Genomic DNA, 21,801 nt, shown 5'->3' with positions numbered 1-21,801 from the left:
ATAAGTTTATCAATTACACCTCAATTTTTCTGGAAAAAAAGTTAGTGAAAAAATATCACTGCATAAAATGGTATAATTTCTGAAAAGCATTATATAATTATCTCTATATATACACGAGTTTGGGAAGTATACTCCAGGAACTGACAAAAGGTTACTTCTGAGACCTAAGTAGTAGCTTACCAGATGGGTAAGAAGAGATTTTATTTCACAGTATGCCCTAAGAAATTGTTTTGTGCATCTATTAGCTTAAGACTTTTTAGGCTCTCGCCAGGTAGATAAAGCATTGTCCCAGTGCACTGAGGTCTCAGGTTCAATCCCAGGTCAGGGCACATATAAGAAGTAATCAATGAGTACACAACTAAATGGAACAACTAAGTGGAACAATGACTTGATGCTTCTCTCTCCTCTCCTCCTTCCCTACTCTCCTTTCCTTTCAATCAATAAAAATATGGGGGAGTCACTATTTTAACTTTTTAAAAGTAGCTACCATTTACCATTCCTCCTGCAATGTATGGAAGTTCCTTTCTCCCACATAAGCTTGCCAATCTTGGGCAGTTCCCTTCCTTTACAAACTCATCTTGGCTCTTCTTGGTCTTTTACTCATCCATAATTATTTTAGCGTCAGTTTTACAAGATCTCCAAAAACAATGCTGAAATTTTGATTAACTTAAGAGTAGATATCATTACAATATTAAGTCTCTCCAATGATGAAGCTGGTCTATCTATTCATTTATATCTTCTCTGTCCATATATAATTTTGTAATTTTTTCTCCATAAAATTCTTGCATATTTTCGTGTTTTCTAGATATTGCATATTTTTTATATTTTCTTAGTGGTTGCTGGTATATATTCAGAAACCTTGCTATACTCTTGTAAGTTTTAAATTTGTCTAAGTTAGGTCTATTGTTTAAGTGAGTCTACTGAACTTGTCTTTTCTTACTGTACCGATGATGTCTTCTAGTACTAGGTATATTCTAGGTGGTATGTATCCTCGTTTCAGATTTGGAAGATAATCTTATAATAGTTCAACCATTAAACACAATAGTTGCCAAAAATTATTGGTAGATACATTTTATCAAATAAACTGAGAACTAGGAATCACATATATGATGCTTGCCACATGACATTGGTAGCTATCTTTTTTTGTGTGTGTGGCAGAGAGAAGGACAGATAGGGACAATCAAGAGAGAAGATGAGAGAGATGAGAAGCATCAATTCTTCCTCACTGTACCTTAGTTGTTCAGTGATTGATTTCTCATATGTGCCTTGACTGGGGGCTACAGCAGACCAAGTGACCCCTTGCTCAAGCCAGCGACCTTGGGGTCAAGCTGGTGAGCTATGCTCCAGATGAGCCCATCCATGCTCAAGCCAGCAACTTAGGGGTTTTGAACCTGGGTCCTCTGCATCCTAGTCAGATGCTCTGTCCACTGTGCAACCACCTGGTCAGGCGAAAGCTCTTTTATTAAGAAAATTCCTTTTCAGTCCCAGTTTGCTATTAAAAAATCCATTACATTATATTATTTCTTGTTATATTTTAATCCACTGAATTTTACCACAGATAGGTCTTCTTAGCTACTGTGCACACGATATCTGTACAGCATAGAGCTAAGATACAATAAAAGAAGAGCTTTGCTTTCTCTTTAGTGATAGCTTGTTCAGCTCAACTTCTTTAGTTCAAAGAGAACTGAAGTAGGCTAAGCCATTTATTCTGGATCTTTGCTCTTGAACAACACAAAGATGCTCATGAGGAAAAATTCAGGATGGACTCAGAGAGCCCTTTTTACAGGGAAAGGATGATCAGAAAAGGGTATGGATGAAGAGATTAGTTCTAAAGAGAAAATGAGAACTCCAATACTATAAAGTGCTTCTTCCTCAGACTTACAGTCTGGGAATGTAACAGCTCTAATTAAGAGGTTTTGTTTTCTGAATGAAGTCTGGGTTTAGGAAAACTAGGAAAAAGAGGAAGTTATCTAACATACATTAAAAGGTGTCATCTAAAGGTTAAGAACACATAGAAAGCTGCCGCCAATGGAAGCAGAATATGAAGTATATACTGCTCATAGAAATTAGGGGATATTTCAAAATGAATATGAAGTAATAAAAAAAGCAGCATTTGACTTATTAAACAAGAACATCAGAAAAGCAAACGTCAAGTCAAAGTTGTTAGATTATACAAATGAGATGTAAACTCAATTATCATGATTGAGTAGCAAGTGACAATGGTGGGGGTGAACAGAAGAATGTCAAACTGGACAATTGTGCCACACATTGTTCAGTAGGGTGTATGGACTGCTAAAACACACTGACAGTGATGGGGCATAGACAGGATCAGATTGTGCAGTTCTTGTGGGATCCTCTGCCACTCTTGCTCCAGGGCAACTTTCAGCTCAAGAAGTGTTGTGGGAGGCACTGGAGGGTTTGCCAGACGTCTTCCCAGTGTATCCCAAGCACATTCAATGGGATTCAGGTCTGGAGAACATGAAGGTCTGTCCATGTGTTTGATTCCGGCCTCTTGAAGAATGTTGGTGAATTTGCATCTCATTTGCATAATCAAACAACTTTCGTTGACTTGTTTCCTTTTATGATGTTCTTGTTTAATAAAAATAAATCAAATGCTTTAATTGCCTCATATTCATTTTGAAATATCCCCTAATTTTTGTGAGCAATGTATTAGGTTTCAAAAAGTCAAGTTCCCAGTATTAGGTTTCAAAAATAGTCAAGTTCCCATATAAATCTCTACCCAGCTTCTCCTAATATCAACATCTTACATAAAATAGTACAATTATTAAAATTTCTTAATTAAAAAAATTATGAGATATAATCAACATACTATATTAATTTTGGGCATACAGCATAGTAATTCAATATTTATATACATTGCAAAATGAGCACCACAGTAAGTCTAATAAAAACCAAATTTCCTTAATTTATTAATTAACTCTGGTATACTGGCACACCTTAAAGATGTTGCTTATTTGGTTCCAGACTACTACAAATAAAACAAATCATAATCTTTTTTCTGGTGGAGGGTCTTGTCTTTCATTTGTAAAAATCTCAACAGCTGTGAAGCATAATAAAGCGGAGTGCAATAAAACAAGGTATGCCTTGTACGTTAGTATTTTAACTACAGTCTATTTAGGCTTCACCAGTTTTTCCACTGTTCTTCTGTCCCAGAGATGAAGTCAGGAAATCTCAATATGTGACTTTTAAGAGCTTAGAAAAGATCCAAATATTGAACAGATATCATAAAAATGTTTAAAAGAAAGGTGAGGAATGACTAATCCTTGCCCAATAGAAATTATAAAGTACTCTATTAGGAAAATGGCAATATTAAAGTTGATATGCCATGTTATTATAGCTGACAATATAAACAATTTAAAAACAATGTAGTATAATACAAAAACTGAATTAAAAGAACATAAAGGATCAAAATATCTAGAAATAGGTCCAAATATGCAAGACTCTAAAGGCAAAATGTAATGCAGTTGGTGAGAGTACCTGGCAGGATACTATATGGTAAGCGCTGACAGACCTCCAGGTGCCCTCCTGCCTCTTCAGAGGGTTTACGTGGGGATGGGGAGCCCTGCAAGGCCTGGGGAGGTTCCCAACTTTGCAACAGTTTTGTACAAGGGGAGGACAGAAAGAGCAAATGTATATATAAAAACTTGGGGGGGGGGCGGCGGAAAATGTAACAATATTTAGCAAGTGAGAGTGGAATAATGAAACGGCAGTCTTCTTAAAAAGTGGAAATGAGCCAGAGTGTTTTAGATGTTATGTCTTTAATACTGGAGTAATGTCCTTAATACTGAGCATAGCAAGCTAAGTGTATCTAAGTTAATTATAAATAAATGCTGAAGAACTGAGTGATTTACCGTATATGGTATCTTAAATAGAACTAAAGGCTCCCAATCCGTTATTCCTTTCCTTTGATCATCAAGTATTCAGATAGGTTTACTTCAAGTGAAAATACTTTTATGCTAACAAATCAGGTTAAGATTATTCCAGCTTTTTCATTTTTTTACAGATTGCTTATCCATCATAGAAACTTATCTTCTTCAAGTAAAGAGGCAAAAACAGCAATTTGGATTTGGAGATGAATTTACAGTTGGCCATCTAACCTATTTTAATTTTTTTAACATAAATCATGAATATGTGTAAATGTCTAAAATTTAAATGTTATATTCTATTTCACTGAACTTTTCCAGTAACTTTTTAATTTTCTTCCATTCCATCCATTTTCTTTCCTGTAATTCCCTCCACATGCCTCCCCCAGGACATTACTTCCCTACTGCTGCTGAGCACTGAAGTGTATCCAAGCAACAGACTGCAAAATGATAATTTGTTTGATGTCCCTTGAGATAACTCAGCATGCTCTAAGACAAAAAATATATAGCTAATGGTAACAGCCATTGCAGATTTAATATTTATACAAAAGCAAGAAATCTCATGAGAAGAAATTTCCTAAAAGTAATTATCTACCTTTCACCCTTCTAATGATTCATTCTCAGAACTGTGTGTCACATTGTTTGCCATGAACATTCTGGGAGGTAGCACACCAATGAGAACACTGTAAGTATGATTATATCCGGGGGAGAAGAAAACACCATAATGAACACCTGTACTGTCCTCCTGTCCCAACAAGAAGTGTCATACTATCATGGAGTCCAGAGGACTTTGTTGTGATGGAAATACTACAAACTTAAGTGTGTTCTGGATAACTTGGATAAAGTTAGTATTATCCCATAATTTTAGTACCTTCAGCTCTCAACTGCCCCTGGTAAACAAACCCAAGAGCTTAAAAGACTCAACTGAAAACATCAGAATCATAAAATCTGAGATAATAATTTAAGTGACTAGAGATATAATCTCTTGATATCAGCGGGCATTCTGAGTCAATAGTATGGGAAAAAGAGAAAAAATCCAAAATATCTGATTCAGTAAGAAATATGGAATTTGTGACATTACAAACTCACATTAAAAAAATATATTTTTTAATATTTTAGTGAGAGGAGGGGAGGCAGAGAGAGCGTCTCTCACATGTGTTATGACTGGGATCCATGTGACAAGCCCACTAGGAGGTGGTATTCTGCTCATCTGGGGTCACTGCAATCAGAGCTGCTTTTTTAGTGCCTGAGGCCAACTTGCTAGAACCAATGGAGCCATGGTTGCAAGAAGGGGAAAGTGAGGGGGGGGGAGGAAGAGAAAGGGGAGGGGTGGAGAAGCAGATGGTCGCTTCCCCTGTGTGGGAAGACTGTAAAATAAATTAGGGATATAAAATAAGTTCTATGTCAACCCAACAGAATACAGTACAATGCATTTAATAAAATTAGTGTTTCAAAAAACACAACTGTGAGAAAATGCTCACAGTATAATATTAAGATTAAGAAACAAGATTTAAAATAACACACACACACACACAAACACAAAGAGATAGTTCTGCTACCAGTAGTAGTTGACTAGGTCATTCAGATCAATCCTTCCATTAAAAACTAGAAAGACCAAACAAAACACTTAAGAAATAATTAATTTAATTTAGGGGCATCTCCCAATTCTGAAAGAAGCAACTGCGAGTCTCAGAAGTTAAGCAGAGCATTTAAAACCCCAAGAGAGGTCTGGGAGATAAAACTCTGAGACCTCTATTATTCATGCAGTGACTTTAATTAAAATAAGTAAAATCTTTAGTTATTTTTAAATTAGGTGAGCCCTGGCCGGTTGGCTCAGCGGTAGAGCGTCAGCCTAGCGTGCGGAGGACCCGGGTTCGATTCCCGGCCAGGGCACACAGGAGAAGCGCCCATTTGCTTCTCCACCCCTCCGCCACGCTTTCCTCTCTGTCTCTCTCTTCCCCTCCCGCAGCCGAGGCTCCATTGGAGCAAAGATGGCCCGAGCGCTGGGGATGGCTCTGTGGCCTCTGCCTCAGGCGCTAGAGTGGCTCTGGTCGCAATATGGCGACGCCCAGGATGGGCAGAGCATCGCCCCCTGGTGGGCAGAGCGTCGCCCCATGGTGGGCGTGCCGGGTGGATCCCGGTCGGGCGCATGCGGGAGTCTGTCTGACTGTCTCTCCCTGTTTCCAGCTTAAGAAAAATGAAAAGAAAAAAAAAAAAAAATTAGGTGAAAACATATATTACTTTGATAATGAGTTAAGTTTTCATTTGTGGGAAATATTTTTTTGTGTGTGACACATACACTACTTATAGCTAACACCGGTTTCATTTTATAAAAAGGAAAATATTTCAATGATAAAACTAATGACAATACATGTCCTTACATAATGATGCAAAAATCATTATAGGTTTGAATATAATGTAGTTGTTTCATATCTAAAATAGAAACATATTGCAAGTTTTATATTTCAATTTCCTTCTTATATTATTCACAAAAATAAACTCACAATGGATTAAAGACTTAAATGTTACACTGGAAACCACAAATATTCTAGATGAAAACATAGGCAATAAAATCTCAGACATTTCTCATAGCAATTTTTCTGATATATAAAATAATAAAGAAATAAAAGTTAAACAGGGCTTGGCTGGCAGCTCAGTAGATAGAGCCTCAGCCCCTCATATGAACGTTCCAAGTTTGATTTTCTGTCAGGGCACACAGGAGAAGTGACTATCTGCTTCTCTATCTCCCCTCCTCTAATTTAATTAAAAAAAAAAAAAAAGGCTAAATGTAAAGAGCTCAGCCCAGTGCCCAGCATGTAATACATTCTAAATAAGTGGTTCCTGCACTAATTATCATTTATTCCTCTAAGTTTTTACCTTACTATCTGTATAATAAGTTTTTGTATAATAAAAACACAAAGATGGTTAGAAGAATTCAATACATGACATACAAACAACAGTGTAAAAAGTAAGGCCTTTGAAGTCAACAGATCACAGTCCAAACATCAGTTCTACAATTTACTAGCTTCAAGTCCTAGACAGTTAAGTTACTTAACCCCTCTGCATCCCAATGTACATTTTTATAATGTAATAGTGTCAACACATGTGGGCGCTTTGAAGATATAAAGATAATGAAATGTAAACCTTACAATAAATGTTTATCTTGCTTCTCATTTCTCCTCTCTCCTACAGTGTGTTAATGAACAGTTTCAACAGATGGACTGTCACATAGCCATTACCAATACACTGGGGAACAATTTCTTTTTTATTTTGTTGCATAAGGTTTTAGAACTGTTTCTATATATTTCTGCATCGCTGATATCAAATCTGAAATCCGTTTTTTTTGGTGCATGCTATAGTTTTTATGCAATTTTAATTTTTTGTTACAGTTAATGGCATGCATTGGTTTTAAAATTGGAGTTAAAGGGCAACGACTCTTGGATTGAACATAACCACAAGGCGATTAATGTTTACAAACATCACTTTTACATAATTGTAGTTGTTTTTAAATGTAAAAAATTATCTGATAAAAACACCCTCTTATTTTAAGATTGAATCATGGCTTCTTCAAGTAGGCGTAAATGTAAGAATAGTCCTGACACCTTCTGTTATATATGTGGCTGTTACACACTTCAACGTCAAAGGCGCAGTATTTCATCATTTGTGATACGTGCATATATTGCCTATTTTCAAGTTCCCCTTGGCGATCAAGACAAGAATTGGGCTCCTCATATTGTGTGTCATAATTGTGAGGAAATGCTTTGTGATTGGACAAAAGGAAAACGCAAAGGAATGCCTTTTGGTATTCCCATGGTTTGGCGTGAACCTAAGGGTGACAGCAGTGACTGTTATTTCTGTCTGATCCATACAAAGGGCATCAGCAAGAAAAAATGGCATATGATCGCATATTCCTTCAGCAATACAACCTATTCCACACTCTGAGACACTCCCGGTTCTAGTTTTCAATAGTTTTATTTCTTCTAAGGACGAAGAAAGTGAACATGGTGATCAAGTGTATTTTGATAAGTTGCATGAGGAAATGGTTGTAGAATCTGAAGGGTCTTCTGATGCCAAGCAGTCATTAACCCCTCAGTTTAGCCAACCTGATTGAATGACTGACTTAGTAAGAATGATATAAAAATTGTACTCGACTTTCTGAAGTATGAGGAGCATAACTGGATCATTTGTGTGGATCTTAAAATGGTAAATTTCCACAACAGAGAGGTTTCACGAAGTATCCTTGCCTCTGTGTTTCTGGGACAGCTGAGCTCAGGCAAAACACTGGACACAGAAGGAGTGGCCGAAACGTGAAGCTCTGGAAGTAGGGATGCAAAATATTGTGAATGAACCTGTAGTTAATCGAGACAGGATCATTTTTCCCCTACTTCACATCAAACTTGGCTTAATGAAGCAGTTTGTTCAGGCTTTGAATAGAAAAAGTGAATGCTTCCAACATATTATTTCTGCTTTTCCTCCCTTGTCTTTCAAGAAGATAAAACCAGGTGTATTCGATGGACCTCAAATTTGAACCCTCATACGTGACAAAGAATTTGCCAGGAAGATGAATAAGGACGAGAAAGCAGCATGGCAGTCTTTTGTGGCAGTTACAAAGAACTTCCTTGGCAACAAAAAAGCCAAAAACTATTAACTTCTGGTTCAAAGGATGCTCTTGGCTTTCCGTGACATTGGATGTAACATGAACATTAAGATTCACTTCCTGGCCCTGGCCAGTTGGCTCAGTGGTAGAGCGTCGGCCAGGCGTGCAGAAGTCCTGGGTTCGATTCCCAGCCAGGGCACACAGGAGAAGCGCCCATCTGCTTCTCCACCTCTCCCCCTCTCCTTCCTCTCTTCCCCTCCCACAGCTGAGGCTCCACTGGAGCAAAGATGGCCCGGACACTAGGGACGGCTCGTCGGCCTCTGCCCCAGGCGCTAGAGTGGCTCTGGTCGCAACAGAGCAATGTCCCAGAGGGGCAGAGCGTCGCCCCCTGGTGGGCGTGCCGTGTGGATCCCGTTCGGGCGCATGCAGGAGTCTGACTGTCTCTCCCCGTTTCCAGCTTCAGAAAAATACCAAAAAAAAAAAAAAAAAAAAAAGATTCACTTCCTGAATAGTCACCTTGAGAAGTTTCCCAAAAATCTTGGAGCTGTTAGTGATGAGCAGACTACTACTGGAGCATCAAAAAAGATTATCCTCAACAAGTACACAAGCGCAAGAGCTACAAATGCAAATTTTTGCCTGAATAGAATTTAAGTTTTGCGCAAATTTTATGATTAAAATAAGTGTTTTAATATGTTCTATTTCAAAATTGTAGACAAATTCTGATGCAATCATATCTTTTAGTGTATTTATTGCATTATATAAATTATTATAATTTTCAGAAAGATGATGCCCAAGAAGACATTCTACTCCATTATGTTAAACTAAATGTTGAAAATTTTACAATAAGATGAAAACCTAAAATCTTGAACTGCAAAAAAAGCTGTAGCTTACAGAGAAAAACTAATGTCAGATTTGTGATCAGCACACTCAAATTAGGTAAGAACAAGTGTTTTTGTGGATGCAACAAAAATTTTATTCCTCAGTGTTATACTGACTATATAACAACATGGAAAAAGACTAAATAATGTTACAAAACAAGCATAAAAATGACCAGAAATAAATTAAAATGAGTCACTTACTTGAACTTGGGTAGAGGAATTACAGGTGATTATTTTTCTACTTTTCAAATATTCCACAATATGGTTGTTACCTTTTAAAAAAATTTTATTTACAGTAAGAGGAGGTTGAGATAGTGAGGCAGACTCTAGCATGTGCCCCAACTAGAATCCACCCGGTAACCTCATCTAGGGCTGATGCTCGAATAGTGAGCTATTTTTAGCACCTAAGGCTGATGCATTCCAATGGAGCTATCCTCAGTGTCCAGAGTCATGCACAAACCAACAGAACCACTGGCTGTGGGAAAAGAGGGAGAGAATGGAGAGAGGGAAGGGGGAGAAGCAGATGGTTGCTGCTTCTGTGTGACTATGGAATCCTGGACATCCATACACAGGACTGACACTCTATCCACTTAGCCAACTGCCAGGGCCAGTTGTTACTTTTTAGAAATAAACAATGCTTTTAAATCATAATGCTCTGGCCCTGGCTGGTTCGCTCAGCAGCAGTGTTGATCCCATGTGTAGAAGCCCTAGGTTCAATTCTTCGTCATAGCACACAGAAGAGGCGACAATTTGCTTCTCTTCCCTCTCCTTCCCCCACTTTCTCTCTCTTCCCCTCCTACAGCCATGGCTCAATTAGTTCGAGCGCACTGGCCCTGGGTGCTTAGGATGGCTCTGTGGAGCCTCTGCCTCAGGTGCTAAAAAGTAGCTCACTTGTGAGCATGGTCCTGGATGGGCAGAACATCGACCCCAGACAGGGTTTGCCAGGTGGATCCTGGTTGGGGTGCATGTGGGAGTCTATCTCTTCTCCTCTCTCTTGGAAAAGAAGAAAAATATACAGATAAATACCAGGAGGATTCCCACTTTCTGATTTCAAAACTTACTACAAAGCCACAGTAATAAAAATTAGGTGATACTGGCATTAAAACAAAAATATAGACCAATGGAATAGAATAGAGAACTGAGAATAAACCCTCACATATACATACATTCCAATAATTTTTGACAAGGATGCCAAGACCACTCAATGTGGAACAGTCTTTTCAAGAAACAATGCTGAGGAAACTGGATATCTGCAAGCAATAAAATAGAAATGGACCTTTACCTAACACCCTGTACAAAAATTAACACAAAATGGATCAAAGACCTGTCAGACCTAAAACAATAAAACTCTTAGAAGAAAACATAAAACTAAAGCGTCCCAATATTGGATTTGGCAATGATTTCTTGGGTATGACACCAAAGAAAAAGGCAAAAGAAAAAAATTAAAATTCATGGAAATTTTAAAATTTTGTACAAGAGACACTATCCACATAGTGAAAAGGAAACTTGTAAGTGGAGAAAATATTTGCAAATCATGTATTTGATAAGAAATTAATGTCCAAAACATATAGGAAACCCCCTAAACCCAACAATGAACAACCCAACTGTGCAAAGGACTTGAAAAGACATTTCTCCAAAGAAGATACACAAATATTAGTGATGTTGAGCAACACTAATCATTAATCAACATTACTAATCATTAGGGAAAAGAAAATCAAAACTACAATGAGATTTCACCTCCTACCCATTAGGATAGCTGCTATGAAAATAACAGAAAACAAGTAATGAGGACAATGAGAAACTGGGAACCTTTGTGCACTGCTGGTGAAAGGTAAAATGGTACAGAAAGTGGAGAAAACATTATGGTGCTTCCTCAATAAATTAAAAATAGAATTATCATATGATCTGATTCCATTTCTCGGGATATACCCAAAAGGATTGAAAGCAGGGTCTCTCAAAGAGATACTGGTACACTCACGTTCACAGCAGCATTATTCAATAGCTAAAACTAAAAAATGACCACTGACAGATTAATGGATAGACAAAATTTGGTATATATACGTAAAATGAAGAATATTCTGAAATATGCCACAATATGGATGAACCTTGAAGGCATTATGCTAAGTGAAATAATTCAAGTCACAAGAAGATTAATATTGTATAATTCCACCCCTATATGCCACTTCTAACAATCAGAAAGTAGAATGGTGGTTGTAGTTGGTGGGGACCGAGGTGGTAGTAGTGGGGGATAAGGGGAGCTATTGTTTAATAAATAGGTAATGAATCTCAATTTTACAAGACTGAGAAAGTTCTGGAGAGAGAAATGGAAGTGATGGCCACACAATGTAATATATTTAACACCACTGAACTGAGTGCTCAAATAGGTTTAAGATGATAAATTTCATGCTGTATTTTACTACAATAAGCTTTTTTTTTTTTTTTTGGCCTGACCAGATAGTGGCTCAGTGGATAGTGTCGGACTGGGACACAGAGGACCCAGGTTTGAAACCCCGAGGTCACCGGTTAGAGCATGGGCTCACCAGCTTGAGCACAGGGTGGCAAGCTTGAGCATGGGATCAGACATGACCCCATGGTCTCTGGCTTGAGCAAGGAGTCACTCGGTCTGCTGCAGCCCCCCCATCAAGGCACATATGAGAAAGCAATCAATGAACTAAGGTGCCAGTATGAAGAATAGATGCTTCTCATTTCTCTCCCTTCCTGTCTGTTTGTCCCCTGTATGTCCCTCTCTCAAAAAAAAAAATTTTTTTTTAATATTAACAATATGCCAGTAGCTGCTTTATAAATGGATAGGTATAAAACAAATATTTTTAAATGGTGTTAAACAAACATTAATAAACTTCAAAATCTAAACATTTATGTGAATCCTTCATCAACGAATTTATTTAAAAATTTAGAATACCTTGGCCAACTGGCTCAGTGGTAGAACTTTGGCCTGGCATGTGAAAGTCCTAGGTTCAATTCCTGGTCAGGGCACCCAACAGTAGTGCCTATCTGCTTCTCTACCCCTCCCCATCCCTTTCTCTCTCTCTTTCTTCCCCTCCCACAGCCATGACTTAAATGGTTCAAGCATGTTGGCTCCAGGCACTGAGGATAGCTCCATGGCCTCACCTCGGGTGCTGAAATAGCTCGGTTGCTGAGCAATAGAACAGCTGCTCCGGATGAGCAGAGGATCACCCTGTAAGGGGCCTGACAGCTGGATCCCAGTTGGGGCACATGTGGCAGTCTGTCTCTCTGCCTCCCTGCCTCTCATTTAAAAAAAATTAGAATATACTCTGAAGAACTAGGTTCCTCCTAATTCTAATACTCAACCTGAGGCAAATAATTTACTCATACAGCTTCATATTCTGCACTCATAAAGTAGGGTTAATCTGAAAGAGAGTTATTGTTAGGGTGAAATAAAATAATATGGAAGTAGCATATAAAAGAGTGTTTTTACAACTGAAAACTGGAGGCAGACAACACCAAGCCTAAACTCAACCAACTCTACAAACAAAACACCCAAACACAGACAATGAGAAGACAAAAAAGTGCAATCCAAATGAAACCACAAGAGAAAGCTTCAGGAGATGAAATGAGTGATATGGAAATAATCAAACTTCCAGATGCGGAGTTCAAAATAATGATTGTAAGGATGCTTAGGGATCTTAGAACAACAATGGATGGTCATCATGAACACCTAAATAAAGAAATAGCAAGTATAAAAAAGAATCAGTCGGAGATGACAAATACAATATCAGAAATAAAGACCACAATGGAAGGAATTAAAAACAGGATAGATAGAGCTGAGGATCGAATCAGCGAGTTGGAGGACAACTGGAATGAAGGCATGAAAGCAGAGAAGAAAAAAGAAAAGAGACTCAAAAAGTCTGAGGAAACTCTTAGAGAGCTCTGTGACAACATGAAGAGAAATAACATCTGCATCATAGGGATTCCTGAAGAAGAAAAGAAAGAACAAGGGATAGAGACTTTGTTCAATCATATCATAGCTGAAAACTTCCCTCAATTAAGGCAGGAGAAACTCTCACAAGTTCAAGAAGCACAGAGGACTCCATTAAAGAGAAACCCAAAGAAATCTACACCAAGACACATCATAATTAAAATACCAAAGCTAAGCGATAAAGAGAAAATATTAAAAGCTGCAAGAGAAAAAAAAGCTATCACCTACAAAGGAGCCCCCATAAGGATGACATCCGACTTCTAAACAGAAACACTTGAGGCCACAAGGGAATGGCAAGAAATATTCAAAGTAATGCAGAACAAGAACCTACAACCAAGACTACTTTATCCAGCAAGGCTATGGCTTAAAATCGAAGGAGAAATAAAAAGCTTCCCAGACAAAAAACAACTCAAGGAATTCATTACAACCAAATCAATGCTGCAGGAAATGTTAAGGGGCCTGTTGTAAACAGATCAAAGTGGGAAAAGAATATAGCAAAAAAGGAATACAGCTTTAAAGAATAAAATGGCAATAAACAACTATATGTCAATAATAACCATAAATGTAAATGGATTAAATGATCCAATCAAAAGACATAGGGTAGCTGCGTGGATAAGAAAACAGGACCCATACATATGCTGTCTACAAGAGACACACCTTAAAAAAAAAGATGCACAGAGATTGAAATGGATGAAAAAAAATATTTCATGCAAATTAAAATGAAAAAAAAGCTGGGGTAGCAATACTTATATCAGACAAAATGGACTTTAAAACAAAGACTATATAGTAAGAGATAAAGAAGGCCACTACATAATGATAAAGGGAGCAATCCAACAGGAAGATATAACTATTATAAATATCTATGCACCTAATATAGGAGCACCTAAATATATAAAGCAGACTTTGATGGATTTAAAGGGAGAGATCAACAGCAATACTATAATAGTAGGGGATTTCAATAACCCACTAACATCACTAGATAGATCTTCAAGAAAGAAAATTAACAAAGAAACAGCAGACTTATTGGACATACTAGATCAACTCGATTTAATAGATATCTTCAGAACCTTTCACCCTAAAGCAGCAGAATATACATTCTTTTCAAGTGCTCATGGTACATTCTCTAGGATAGACCACATGTTAGGGCACAAAAGTGGTCTCAACAAATTTAAGAAGATTGAAATCATATCAAGCACTTTCTCCGGTCACAATGGCATGAAACTAGAAATGAACCACAACAGAAAAGCTCAAAAATTCTAAAAGAGTGTTTTTAAAACTTCCAAGAGTACAAGCATACAAATATAAATTCATTAATTACCAAAAGAAAACATTTAATGGTTAAGAGCTTGGACTATGACATCAGATAGGTCTATATTCAAATTTCAGTTCTGCTGACAACCTGTGTGTCTTTGGACAATTTATTTCACCTGCCCAGGCTTCACTACCAATGATCCCAAACAGCTTGGTTAATTATGTAATTGAGTATTTATTAAGAAACCTTTTGGCCATGCTTCATCCCAGCTATTATGCTTCAGACTAAGATCCAAAATAAAAAAGATGTATGCATACCCTCAAGAAGTTCACAACCAGTAAGGAAAACAGAAATCTATTTTCAAAGTTTGTAAAAAAAAACTGTAAAAAATAATAAAATTGAATTTTATACATATTAATATGTGAGCAAAGAGTAAGGGTATTATTAAGATTGGTTCTAGTGAGAAATGTATCAGTATCTCAAAGGAGATGATATTTGAGTTAGATTTTAAAAGAAAGGGCTATCTGACCAGTGGTGGCACACTGGATAGTGTTGACCTGCAACTATGAGGTCCCAGGTTTGAAACCCCGAGGTTGCAAGCATGAGTGTGGCATTGCCAGTTTGAGAATAGGATTATAAACATGATCCCATGGTCTCTGGCTTGAAGTCCAAGGTCACTGGCTTGAATCTAACGTCACTTGCTTGACAAGATGTCTCTGGCTTGGATAGAGCTCCCTCCTCCATCCCCAGTCAAGATATGTATGAGAAGCAATCTATGAACAACTAAAAGTGCCACAACTATGAGTTGATGCCTGTCATCTCTCTCTCTCTCTTTCTGTCTCTCTTACAAAACAAAACAAAAAAAAAGGGAAAAGGGTATGTTTGTTTTGTCCATAAATTATCAAAATAATAGAGCACTCAGGCAATTGAGAATAGTCTCACCATATGGAACTCTGAGTGTACAGTGGTAGGGAATGTAAAGGAAAAAAATGTGAGGATCTAATAGTGAAGGGCTCTGTATGAATGCCCTCTTTGGGTATGTGCTACTTATGCTAATATGAAAATCAAGAGGATTTTAAGAACACAAACTTAAAATCTAGAAAAATAACTGCTAAAATGTGAGGCTTATGTTGACTTCAAGGTGTCAGGAAAACTTCATAGATTTGACTTGAAAGAGGTGTCTGCTGAGTAAACAAGACCAGGAAGACAGTCATCCCAGACAGAGTGCAGAAATGTGACAGCCCAGTGCATCCAGAGTGCAGCACGTTGAGTGGGAAGCAGCAGGAGAATGTAGAAGAGAAATACAAGGCATTACCACCTGGACAGGAATCTGGGCTTCATGGGCAACAGAAAAAGGCTTTCAATTGTGGAACAGTTGATAAGATGGTGTTTTGAAAAACATCTCTGACAGCAAAGATGAGAAGAAACAGATTAGCAAGAGAAGGAGACCAGAAGACAAATGACAAGCCTGCTGCCACCGCACAGGCAGGAAATTACAAAGGCTAAAATCCACAACAAGAGAGGGAAGAGCAGGCGGACCCAAGAGAAATTTATTTAACACAGTTGACTGGCAATTTTACACAGAAGTTATTTCACTTCACCAGCTATTTTTTGTAATTGAGTATGAAAGTGAAACAAGCTAAATAAACTTCAGTACACTTTATTTATACATAATGAATTTAAATGAAACTTTGTACATATCTGCTACATATTATATTTTATACATATTATATATTTTAGTAATTTATTTTGGTGTGTTATACTGTGTAGCCATCACCAACGAGTAATGGTACACAACATGTTTTGCAACTATATCTGGTTTTGCTGCACTTTCCTTTTGAAACACACACTTGACACGTTCTAGTTGGCTTGAACACAACAAAGAAAGACTTTACAATATCCTTGATATATATGTTCAAACTGCAAGCGGTTAGAAGATAGTCCAAGTTTAGACAGCTCGACACTGTGACTGTTTTTGGTTTACCGTACCTTCGATTTTGCAGTCTCACGCCTGGAGGAGTGGGAAGAAAAGGAGTCTGCATGAGAATACAGAAGTGTGCTGTTTTTCAAACTTTGACCCCCAGGGCGAAGAGTCACAAATACAATAATCCTGTATTACCCTGAGTTTCAAAAATTGTAATAGCTAATGCAAGTGCAATCACGAGTTAACTTGTGAATGGTCAACAATGTGTTAGGAGGACCGTTTAATATACCTGGGGAGGAAAAAATAAGCCTAGTTTACTTCTATCATTCCCCTCTAATTACAGGATAAAATGTCAAAGCTGGTATAAAGGTCCTCTTAGTATGGCCCTGTCCTTTCATCTCCTTTCCCTTAAATCTTTACAAGTCCTTTGCTTAGAGTCTCTCACCAAACCCCATTCAACTTCCAAGGAATAATTCCCTACTCTCCACAGTCCATTGTGACTCTCCCACAGTTGGTTTGGCATCTCATTTGCATAATCAAACAACTTTCTTTGACTTCTCATTTGCTTTTCTGATGTTCTTAATTTTAAAAAAAATGCTTTTTTTATCACTTCATATTAATTTCGAAATATCCCCTAATTTTTGAGTTTATTCAATGGTTTTAGCAACTTTATTTTAAGAAACATCACAAGACTACTGTAAACTAGGAAGAGTTTTTAATCTCTCCCAAACCTCATAAAGAGTGTTACAGGAAGAGTTAGCAAACAACACAACCTTACCCTTGGACAACATAAACAATAAAATTAAGTGATGAGAAATTCCCATGAATCCCAAAACTTGAGCAGGTGATGTTAATATCTCCAAAGCTAGTACCCCAATTGATGCTGACACCTGTTAAGAGAAAACAAAGGGGCATAGCAGAATATCTAATGGAACAGAGTACAGGAGAATAAAATAAGCAAGTCACTGGAAGCACAGTGGGCCAACCTGAGAACAGCAATTGAAAACAGGGTTTTACACTCTCCATTTGCAGGTGAATCATGCTAATCATGATTTCACAGTAAAGTCTAAGGGGCTGGAGGATAATGGGTCCCATGAACATTCAAACTTAATCAGCCAAAGCTGCCTGCCAGGACAGAGTCCTATATTGTAGAGAGACAATGAGTAATCAAGACATCAAACAGTACTAAAGTCAGGTCAAAAAGACTTCAACTAAGGACAATGGGTAGAGAAGAAAGGTGATCCAGAAAAATGCAGTGGGGAAGAAAGTGAAGAAAAAGTGGGAAATCTGAGGCCTTATTTTCAGTTTTCATAAAAACAACATAAGAAAGTTTTAGAATCATAAATCTAGAAAAACTATTCTAACTACCTTACCCAATACTAGTTCAGAAAAGTTGATTTCACATCCAAATGACCAACATGAAGGCTGTGACTGAAGAAGAATGACATCCTACACTGAAAGCACATCCAACAGATGTGCCTACAAGACAGATGAAAATTGTAACTATTTCAAATACAAAAAAAGGCATGAAGAAAATGATACAAGATATAGGAAAGATATACATCAGAATTAGAAAAACTCATAAATAAGTTAAACATTAGAAGTAAATTTTTAAAATCACTTGAACAATGAAAATTAAACTAGAAGACACAAAAGACTGAATGCAAAGCAGAAAAATGTCATAAATAGAAGTTGCAAAGATGTAAAAATGTTAAAAATAAAAAATATATTGCAGCTTTACCCGTAATTGCCAGAACTTGGAAGCAACCAAGATTTCCTTCAAGGTGGGTGGACAAATAAACTCAAGTCCATCCAAATAACAAAATATAATCCAATGCTAAAAAGAAATAAGCTATATTCAACCATGGGAAGACAGAGACAAACCTTAAATGCACATTACAAAGTGAAAGAAGACAATCTGAAAAGGCTACATGCTGTATGACTCCAACTCTATCACTTTCTGGAAAAGAAAAATGATGGAAACAATGAAAAGATCAGTGGTTGGCAGAGAATGGGAGAAGGGGATGACGAACAGGTAGAATACAGACCAATTTTAGGGCAGTGAAACTACTCTGTGGGGATACTACAATGGTGAATACATGTCGTTACATATTTGTCCAAACCCACAGAGTGTACAAGAATGACCCTGAATGACCCTAATGTAAACTATGGACTTTAAGTTATGATATGAAGGTTTATCCTCTGTTAAAAAAAAAAAAGTATCATCTGGTGAGTGATGGTTGGAGGCTATGCATGTGTGGAGGCAGGGAATATATGGGAAATCTGTTACCTTCTCAATTTTGTTGTTAACCAAAAACAAAAATAGTCTTAACAATAAGTCTGAAAGAAAAACAGAGATGAAAAAAATTCAATAGAAAATTTCAAATATATGAGAAAAGTAAGTGCTTGGCCTGTGGTGGCGCAGTGGATAAAGAAACGACCTGTAATGCCAAGGTCATTGGCACAAAACCGAGGGCCTGTCAGGTCAAGGCACATAAGGGAAGCAGCTTACTATGAGTTGACTCTTCCTGCCCATCCCCTCTCCTTCTCTCTCGCTTTCCACTCTCTCTAAAATCAATAAATAAAATCTTAAAAAGATGGGAAAAGAGATCCAATACTGTATAAGGCCCAAATTAATAAATACTAAATAAGGGTGTGTATATAACATAATCAAAATAATTATGATACATATTAATAATTTTAAGTAAAAATTTCAAGATTTCAAAGTACATATTAAAAGAACACTGTATACCCAAGAAAAATCACCTAGAATGACAAACATTGAGATATAAAATCAAATTACCAGACTTTAAGAAAAAGGAAAAAAAGTCTGTGAATCTAGGCAAAAAGACAGTCACACACACAAAAAAAATAAAGTTATCAGACTTTTTGACAGCAATGCTTTAAGTGAGAATATGTAACATATACTGGGTGGGGCAAAGGTAGGTTTACAGCTGTGAGGATACAATCCACAGTTTTTCTTGATTATTAATTGCATCGTATTCCATAAGAACAATTATAAACCTACTTTTGCCTCATCCTGTATAAGAAACCCGAAGCAAAAATTTAACCTATGGATTCTTTATTTAGTCAAACTAACTTTCAAATAAGAAGGCTACAGACTCTTATTTAACATGCAAGGACTCAATCACTTGTCTCCATTTTTTTTTCTTTCTTTTTTTTGTGTGTGACAGAGACAGAGAGAGGGATAGATAGAGACAGACAGGAAGGGAGAGAGATGAGAAGCATCAATTCTTCATCATGGCACCTTAGTTGTTCATTGATTGCTTTCTCATATGTGCCTTGACTGGGGGGGCTACAGAAAAACCGAGTAACCCCTTGCTCGAGCCAGCAACCCTGGCTTCAAGCTGGTGAGCTATGTTCAAACCAGATGAGTCTGCACTCAAGTCAGCAACCTCGAGGTTTCGAACCTGGGCCTATGAAGTTTTGATTTAAGAATCTACTACTGCCCGACCAGGTAGTGGCGCAGTGGATAGAGCATTGGACTGGGATGCAAATGACCCAGGTTCGAGACCCCGAGGTTGCCAGCTTGAGTGCGGGCTCATCTGGCTTGAGCAAAAAAGCTCACCAGCTTGGAACCAAGGTCGCTGGCTCGAGCAAGGGGTTACTCAGTCTGCTGAAGACCCGCGGTCAAGGCACATATGAGAAAGCAATCAATGAACAAGTAAGGTGTCAAAACGAAAAACTGATGATTGATGCGTCTTATCTCTCTCTGTTTCTGTCTGTCTGTCCCTATCTATCCCTCTCTCTGACTCTCTGTTCCTGTATAAAAAAGAAAGAAAAAAAAAAGAATCTACAACTACCTGACCAGGTGGTTGCACAGTAGATAGAGCATCAGACTGAGACGCAGAGGACTTGTATTTCCCACTTTTTCTCATTTATTGTCTTTGCACTCATTGTTTCGCACTTGGTATCGGTATATTATGGTAGGTTACGTTCTGCCCAGAAATGGCTCAGAAAAGATTTTCATACAGTGCTGAATTCAAGTTAAAAGTGGTCCAGTTTGCAAAATTGAATGGAAATTGTGCTGCTGAACATAAGTTTGGTCCTCTTCTACTGAGAAATCAATCCGAGACTGGCTACGGGAAAAGAAAACCCTACTGAAGACGCCACAGCAGAAGAAGGCCATGAGAGGCAGGTCAGCAAAATGGCCTGATTTAGAGAGGGAATTGAAGATACGGATTGAAGAGCAAAGGGCAATTGGAATTCCCATGTACACAAAGATGGTTCAGCATGAGGCAAGAAGAATTGCTGATGAAAAAGAAGTTACTGATTTCAAAGAAAGACACAACTGGTGCTTCAGGTTCATGAAACAGAATGGATTAACTTGCCCAAAAGATGTCTGAAAGCTATGAGCAGAAGGTCCTTGAATTTCATCGTTTTTACATTCAGTGATGGAAAACACATCAGTTTGAGATAGGATAGATTGCAAATATGGACAAAGTTCCCCTTCAATCTGATGTCCCAAGTAACAGAACTATTGATAAGGGGTGAAAAACTGTAATTGTGAAGACAAGAGGACATGAGAAGAGCCATTATACAGCTGTTCTAGCTTGTTGTGCCAACGGAACCTAGCTGCCTCCTATGCTAATTCTTTCTTTTCTTTCCTTTCCTTTTCTTTCTTTCTCTCTCTCTCTCTTGCCTTCCTTCCTCCATCCCTCCCTCCCTTCTCTTTCTTTCTCATACTCTTTCTTTCTTCCCTCCCTCCCTTCCTTCCTTCCTCCCTCCTTCCTTCCTTCCTTTCTTTCTCCCCCCCCTCCCCCTCTCTTTCAGTTTTTGTATTTTTCCAAAGTTAGAAGCAGGGAGGCATCAGACAGACTTCCGCATGTGCCCAACCAGGATCTACCAAGCATGCCCACCAGGGGGCAACACTCTGCCCATCTAGGGTATTGCTCTGTGCAGGCGGAACCATTCTAGCACCTGAGGCAGAGGCAATGGAGCTGTCCTCAGCACCTAGGCCAACTTTGCTCCAATGGAGCTTTGGTTTCAGGAGGGGAAGAGAGAGAGAGAGAGGAAGGAGAGGGGGGAGGGTGGAAAAGCAGATGGGCGCTTCTCCTGTGTGCCCTGACTGGGAATCAAACCCAGGACTTCCAAACGCCAAGCCAATGCTCTACCGCTGAGCCAACTGGCCAGGGCCCTATGCTGATTTTCAAATGCAAAACAATGCCAAAAGAAGACATTCCTCTAGGAGTGAATGTCCATGTTCATGACAAGGGATGGATGGATCAGGATGGGATGAAGATTTGGTTTGAGAAAGTTTGGAGGAGGAGACCAGGTGGGCTCTTAC

At 38.1% G+C, this 21,801-nt stretch overlaps 1 protein-coding gene across 9 annotated transcripts in view; it reads right to left on the bottom strand.

Annotated features, from left to right (window-relative positions):
• Positions 1–21,801, bottom strand: part of ZMYND11 (zinc finger MYND-type containing 11) — a 170,897-nt gene that overhangs the window by 82,916 nt on the left and 66,180 nt on the right. The window contains exon 2 of one of the 9 annotated variants that reach the window (XM_066384351.1): positions 9,561–9,631. The exons of the other annotated variants lie outside the window; for them this stretch is intronic. The gene's annotated coding sequence lies outside the window, so the exon portion shown is untranslated. The remainder of the gene's footprint in view (positions 1–9,560; positions 9,632–21,801) is intronic. 9 annotated transcript variants of the gene reach the window in all.

This window comes from Saccopteryx leptura, chromosome 5 (genome assembly GCF_036850995.1).
Source record: "Saccopteryx leptura isolate mSacLep1 chromosome 5, mSacLep1_pri_phased_curated, whole genome shotgun sequence".
Classification (NCBI taxonomy): domain Eukaryota; kingdom Metazoa; phylum Chordata; class Mammalia; order Chiroptera; family Emballonuridae; genus Saccopteryx; species Saccopteryx leptura.
Note: the sequence above shows the minus strand (reverse complement) of the source record. Positions and strands in the feature narration are given on the sequence as shown.